The sequence below is a fragment of the Notothenia coriiceps genome, unplaced genomic scaffold (assembly GCF_000735185.1).
Source record: "Notothenia coriiceps isolate Sejong01 unplaced genomic scaffold, NC01 NC01_scaffold00032679, whole genome shotgun sequence".
NCBI lineage: Eukaryota > Metazoa > Chordata > Actinopteri > Perciformes > Nototheniidae > Notothenia > Notothenia coriiceps.
In genome coordinates this window covers 572,624-580,658 of record NW_011365380.1, presented here as the reverse complement: position 1 = coordinate 580,658, position 8,035 = coordinate 572,624, and positions in this window count along the sequence as shown.

The following is an 8,035-nucleotide window of genomic DNA, read 5'->3' as shown; positions in this document are numbered from 1 at the left end:
CCCCTGGAGGAAGAGCCTGTATTCAGGTGAGTTCCTGGGCTTTGATCAGGGTCTCTTTGATATTGTCATCAAACCTGAAGCTCAGCTAGCTGGTCCATCTTCATCCGTCTGTGGATCTCCATTTCTATCTCTGTAGAATATCTGCCTGTGCCGTCTATCCAAATATTCACCATTTACCCCAGTGTCTCTATTCCTGCATCCTGTTACCATGTCATAATTTAGTGCTGAGTGGACAGCTCATTCTCTCTTGGGTGTCAGAAAATTTCATCAGCTTAAAATTAAGACTTTTAATACCTTTAGTGTCTGTTCAAAGTTAACTGTTCGTGACTAAGATGGAAAACAACCCAGGGAATCATTGAACAGACCCATAAAAACTCAAATAAAAGATACCGTGTTAAGCTTTGTTAATTCTGGCAACTATTTTAGATTCAGTCTATTCTTTAGACAGACGTGCTTAATAGTTCTAGTGACTCGAGTCAACAACTACAAAAGTTGGAGTGCAATTTTAAAACTACATTTTAGTCTTTTCTGACAACAATATGTCATATTGATATCGTCATAGTAAAATCGTCTTGTAATGAAAAAAGGTTTGTTGCCCTACATATTTCCTCCCATGTTTTGTTGAATTTAAGTTTTTGATTAAAAGTGGCGCTATAAAGCAATATACATGACGAGGTACAAACAGTTCCTATCACATCAGCATTTATGATCAAACTTTGTACCAGGCTTCATTGATTTAAATATTTCTTTGGAAATGTAAAATTGTTCTCCGTCAAGTTACCTACCTATTATTAAGCCACTGTTGGTAAAGGGAACTGTGTAAAATGTATCTAAATTAAAAAATAAGTAATATATTTTCCTCACCAGTCTAGTATGCATGTTCATCTTTTCATGGGCCTGACAAAAAACTGTTTTTTGTATTTTTAAACGTGTTAATTATTTTGTCATGTATATAGTGTTTTATATTTTAAGCTCATTGTTTTTATGATTTATTAATTAATTTTGACATGTATTTTAAAGTGTCTGAGTGTTTTCTTCATTGTTTTTAAAATGATCATTTATAAATAAATTACTATATTTGTATTTTATTAGACCAGTTATAGAGCTGAAAAAAAGGGCTCTCCGTAAAAGAACCTAGAAAGGTTAGCATTGACCAAAAGTTCATTTTATTCTACCTGTGAGAAGGATTCAAGTAGAGTATGAAGATACAGGCTGGAAAAGGACATTCATGAATAGCCACTTGCCAAGCTCGCAGCATCCAGGACTCAACTTTTCATTTGGCAAACAAATTAATAAGTGACAAACATTGATTCCTTCCCAAGCGCCACGTTGATCTGAATTTGTACAGATAGTGATACATGGGCAGCCAACTCTTTAGAGCCTCAAAGAGTGTGATCATGGGTAATAGATAGTCGATACAAGCGCTGGGCCGGAGAAATGTTCGACTTCTGATGCCAGGCTAAACAACGCGTGCCAGTTTGTCTGCGAGCACCTAGTAGGGCACAAAGCGTTTAAATTGAGCAACGGAAAGTCAATCGGTGCTCTCTTTTAGAAGGCTGTGTGTGCGGTGTAGCGTCAAGTGTCGAGTGTGTGTGTGTCTGTGTGTGCAGCTGTGTCTCCGCTACTGCCTTCACTGTGGTAGCCCGAGGGGCGAAGCAGATCCAAAGTAATGGGAATACATTAGAGAGCAATTCATGCAGTGTAAAAGAGGAAAAACAAAACCAAAGAACTGCTGGAGACAAGCAGTTGTTGGAGCTTCTCGACGATACAGTCTAATATCAAGCTCCTGGCAGAAACTTTCCTTTGAATATTTAATAGGACAGTGGTGGTATGCTTGTGTATCCAAAAAAAAACGTGGGTAAAATACAAAATCCTTTTGGAGAGCAGGCTAATAACACATTCAAAGCTCACAGATAAGAGTTTCCGAGCAGCTTTTCGGCACTATCATGAATAGCAGTATTCAACCTCGAGTCAGCTTTCACACAGAATTCAAACAGCGGCTTTTGGAAGGAGGAAATATGAAAAGAGACGGAAACGATGCATTCTTTTACAATGTTACGTTTGTGGATAAAAGTTCCTGTGATTAACACCCAGAGTTCTCCTCCTACATTAAAGATCAAGAATTATTACCCCAAAGAACAGAGGCTGGGTTTGGTTTTATACAAGCTGTGTGTGTGTGTGTGTGTGTGTGTGTGTGTGTGTGTGTGTGTGTGTACCTCTCCTCCCAGGGTAAACAGTGGGGTAGTACTCATAGAAGAGGTCTGGTTGGTCCAAGTTGCCGAAGGGCTCAATCTCCAGCTCAGCGTTTTGGAAGAGGTTCAGCTTGGTCAGGAGGGAGAGCCGCACAAACCACAGCTGGAATACACAAACACACACCGCTCTGTTAAGGGAATAAGACATTAATCAAATATTTAAAGTACAATTGAATTCCCTCCCGGCTAGTTCGCCAATATGTAGAAGAATGATATTAGCATTCTGTACTGTTGAAGGTATATGGGTTACGTTACACATTGCCCAACAGAAATAATATGTATGACTATAGCAGGAAAATATCACTGTGACCCTGATATCATAAGACACAATATTAAGAACTAGGACAGGAATATAAGCTAATGTGAAGTCTATAAAGGTAGATCTGAACACAGAGAGGCAGGATTTTGTATTGTTGACCTGTATGAGTATCTGAATCAAATAAAAACCCGCTTTTGGCTGCACTCAGTCATGATTTGAGAAGTCGCATTTTCCTCCTCAACACTATCTTGCTCTTAGATGATTGAACATTTAAAAAAAGTCAGCTTTGGTCAATTTAAGAAATGAACAACATCCTCTTATTGGTTAAAGATAAAAGAACCCGAGGAGAAAGCTCTGCATGATTGAAAGTGTCATGGCAGTACAGGGTACTATATGAATTAGAAAATGAAATCTAGAAATGCACCTATTCCCAAGAGTGAGTAGAGTAGTGCACTGCACCTGTAGCATGCAGTAGAAAGGACGCATACGTCTTTCGGATCAAACTTCCTAAATTCTCCCTTAAACTGTTCATATTTTCCAGTTAATTTGGTCAAAATCCAATTATGCTTAACATGCTCAATCATTTAATACAATGTCTTGACTTTCATTTAACCCTCATAACGTTTTTAATAAAGTCATTACATTACTTGGTTTTACATTGATGCAGTATTAATTAAATCATCTGTGTTTCTTACATTATTACAATGATATTATGGGGTTGCAATCCTGATGCAATGTTTTTTTCTTTTAGAACCAAACCAACATATTTTGATGGGTTTCTTTTCAAGGGAAATACTGATAATCAAGACAAGAAAATCTGATGATTTTCTTTTACCTGGATAAGGACGCTTACATTGGGTTATTCAAGAATATTGACCGAGGCTATTTCACATTTGAATTACATGAATGAACTTCTACACATCTGGAGGGCACAGGCTGTTCCAGGTCCATGTTGTGAAAATGGTCTTGAGCCTCGGAGAGCACCCAGCCATATGCACTTGGACAGAAGCCCAGGCCCATGAAGCTGTGTCCTGATGTGATGCAGTTGGGGATGGACTACTTCCGAGCCAGACACCATGAAGGAAGGATCCAGAAGCTCCTGAGCAGCATAATCCCTTTCCTGTAGTGTGTTATATAGGTTATCGTGCATGTAAATGGTCTGCATAGGCAAAATCCCAAAGTGTGTCTCCCACATACTGCCACTGCCCCCCCCCGCCTGAAACACATCGATTAGACTAATTCCCGTCTGATGTTATAAACTACAGGCCTGTCTCTCTCCTCCGGTTCCTGTCTAAAACGCTTGAACGCGCTGACTTTAAACAACTCTCCTGTTATCTCCATCGGAACAACCTGCTGGATCCGCACCAGTCTGGTTTCAAGGCAGGTCACTCAACAGAAACTGCCTCCTTGCTGTCACTGAGGAACTGCATACTGCGAAAGCAGCCTCCCTCTACTCTGTCATCATCCTTCTGGACCTGTCTGCTGCATTCGACACGGTGAACCATCAGATCCTCCTTCGCACTCTCCAAGAACTTCAGGCTCTGCACTTTCCCTCCTCACCTCATACCTCAAAGACCGCACCTACAGGGTTGCTTGGAGAGGGTCCGAGTCTGACCCTTGTCAATTAACTACAGGGGTCCCTCAGGGCTCTGTTCTCGGTCCCCTCCTCTTCTCCCTGTACACAAACTCGCTCGGGTCTGTCATTAGCCCGCATGGTTTTTCATACCGCTGCTACGCTGACGACACCCAATTAATNGTGGGTTGGGTTCTGGAGGTGTGGTTACAGCACTTGTGTGTGTGTGTGTGTGTGTGTGTGTGTGTGTGTGTGTGTGTGTGTGTGTGTGTGTGTGTGTGTGTATATCCCGTGCCCATGACTTGCTGCTCCTCAGGAGGGCAGTAAAAGCTATCCCTCAGCAGTCATGAATTTACAGCCCATATAAACCCCGCTCTTCCCTCTCTCACCCCCTCCCTCCCCATCTCCACCTTTTCTAATAGGACTATGCATATTTGAAACTTGAATTAAATTTCAAAAGCAAGCTTTAACTTTGTCCTCCCTTCCCTACCCGTCATTTCTTTTATCTCCTGCAAACACTCTCACCTTCTATACCACATGCTCTCTCAAACACTGGCATTGTTGCTGCTGCTTCAAGTTGACAAATGAGTCCAATAAAATGGAGTTGTCTAATGGATGAACCCTTTAAATAAATGGCATGATTTTGTAAACCTCTAATGACACCTGCTTTCAAGCTGAGATTGGCCTAGACATCCAAAACGTTGAGCCAGACCACGTCTGCACCTCTGTGACATTTTACATCCTTTATCCCAGATTCCTTTTACTTTAGCTGAAAAGCCACACTAAATCTAACCCTTAACAAGCATAAAGGAGCACTTCAAGGCCAAGGTTATGTTTAGCTTATTGCCAGGACTCTGACTGCGCTGACATATTGCTTTTAGAGTCGACAGGACTCAGAGTTAAAATCCCTGTCTTCTCACTTGGGTTGTGTCCTGTTTCATATAGTGTCTACGTTGCAGAGTTTCTAAACCTTTCCAAGAACAAACAACTGAAGAAAAAAAGCATTTAAATCAACGCCAAGGGAGGGATTTAGCAAAAGTTTGGGCTCCAGTGTGTCAGGCCTGGTTAGGTCCCCATGGCTTGCGCACAGAATACATATTGTAAGTAGAGCGCAGTGGAGAATCACAACGCCACGGAGCATGCGGCGAGGAATCAATACTCTACAGAAAGTAGTATGCAGGGAGGAATCAAAGCTAAGTATGCAGTAAAAGCTGCTTCTTCTTTAACACCACTGAGGCAACCCTGCATCCCTCTGCTGTGTTTGAACAGCAGATTGACAGAATTGGGCTGCTGGATTTGCCAATAAGTACTCTTTGCTGAGCAACGGTTGTATGCTATTGTCACTTTTCTCAAGGAATTCATAATTAGCTGCAGCCGCTCAATTTGTGTAGGTTTCACATGCTCCAGGCAAAGTCACAAATTATTTTTGAAGGACTTTTTTATGCAGACACCCTAGTAGTAACCTGACAGACGAAATGCACAAGCACATCCTCTTATGGCTGGTGAGAGTGATACTGGCACATGCTGTTAGTCTGGGTTACAGAAGCTTCCTCAATTTGTAAGAATCATATTGTTACCAAGGAAATGTATTTCTAAATCACACAGAATTAAACATTCAGAAGAATTGGGGACATCTGTAGGTAGACGTATAGAAATATATTTTTTTACTAACATGATCTCAAAAGAAAATGTTAAATGTTGGGTGAATAAGTTGCTTTTTTTTCCAAAGAGTGAGATACAGAAAGCCCAATACTTATGTGCACCACACAGACAGTTGCTAGTGTCCTCATTAGTAGTAGTTACTTAAAGATGAGGTAGGTAATTTTGAAGAAACCAGCTCGAGTGCACTAGAATTTGAAAATACACTGCCGGAAAAAATCTGCAACTTCTTTACAGAGCCCCTCCTCCAACACACACGAACGCGCACTTGACCAATGAGGGCGCGAGATAAGTTTGTGCACAGATGGAAGGCTGACAGGCAGGAAGGCCATCCAGTTATTTTAGCCGGGCCGGCTCAAATGATTGGTCGTGCTTTTTACAGTACAACGGCTTCCACAGATGACATTTTTTTATGGATCTTTTGTCAAAGCACTTCAGATATTCATTGCTATCGGAATGTTAAGAGCATTCCATGGAATATAACAAAAAGTATATCTCNCTAAGACAATGAGCCACATTCTGGCGCACGACCAGCACACACACACACGCACGCACGCACGCACACACACACACACACACACACACACACACATACATACACACGGGATGCCTAGGGGGGACACTCTGGACCGGATGGTCAGAAGAGACGCCCTGCATAAGAATGGAAATAGCAGAAAAAAGGAGGAAAACAATTAAACTAGTGTAGAGAAGTATAAACAGACAAAACAGCCAAAGGCCATAATAAACATGCAATCAATGAAAAGGGATTGTGCTGCAGAGATAAGGCTAATACTCATTATTTATTTTCAGCAGCTGACAAATGTAGAATAAAACACCCATGCTTCAGGATCAGGAACCCAGATCCACCACAGGCTGAGATATTGTGATTACATTTCCGAAAGGCATTTGTTCATGCTTTGGGGTCATTGGAATTCTATGCCACAAACATTTGCTATTTCCCACAGCACATTGAATATGACATCTCATCTTGTACGGAATACATAGTATTACGCGTAAAAATGATTCATACAACAAAGTAGCAATAAAGTGTCCAATAAATGTTTTTTCAAGCAAGCAGAGGTGCACATTACCTCTGCTTGCTTTTTTTCACCACTGCATTTTCTTTGCTGACATTCAAGGTGTGTCCACTTGTTGAATATAGGGGTAAAACAAATACTCTAACCTGACGATCAAAGAATATGATTGAGAAAGTGAAAATTAAAGAAACATTTTCAGCTAATTTCGATACTAACTAACATTCCCATCTTTTTCCACACTCTTAAAATGTTCAAATAATATAAACGTTATACATCCCATCAGGGAAAGGATTACATGCTTGACAAATGTATTTTTATTGTTTGCATCACCAGCAAACAGACTTTTAAATATAAAAACATAATTCAAAGCAAGCTGGACCTTGTTCTTGTGTCCAACACCTTCTACGTATCCTTTAGAGTAATTATAATTGTCCTCATTTGGTCATTTGACATTACTCTTTCTCCTCCACTCTCCAACTCCATACTAAAGCCTCCGGTTGTATCAAAGTCTGAATTGCAACATGTGCCATGGCTGCATAAATGTATATTGAACCTGCACTCTCCATTTCTAACTTCATTTCTTAAGAGATTCCTTCAGTACTTTCTGGCAGAGACTGACAACAAAACCTGGTATATTCTTAAGGACAAATAGCATCGTATATCATATTTAAAATAAAAAAATGTGGTGCGATTTGGTTTGTGTCTTTCTCTAAACAAGATTAAAGATGTAAATAACTGGACAACTTAAAGCTGAAAACAATGAAATGGCCCTTTGTTCAAAGCGGTGATGAAATGAGGAAGTGACGAGTCTGTCTGCTAAGCAGGATACACAGAGAAGACACACACACACACACACACACACACACACACACACACACACACACACACACACACACACACACGCATGCACACACGCACGCACGCGCGCGCGCGCACGCACGCACGCACGCACGCAAGGCCCCATTGCTAGGAGCAGATGTACTTGGTGCACTGCTATTTGCAAAAACCTGAAGACGACAGCATTGAGAAGATAGATATACCGCCGCGACCGGAGTTATGGGTAGGGTCCAGGACTAGACTAACCAAGTGGTCAGTAGGTTACTCTCAGAGAGGTGAGACGTCGAGGTAAGTACTTTTCCGTCGTACCTCCCTCTTACTTCACCTCTTCCTCCCCCGTTTCCTCACACACACCCCACACACACACACACACACACACACACCACACACCACACAACGCACACACACACACACACAC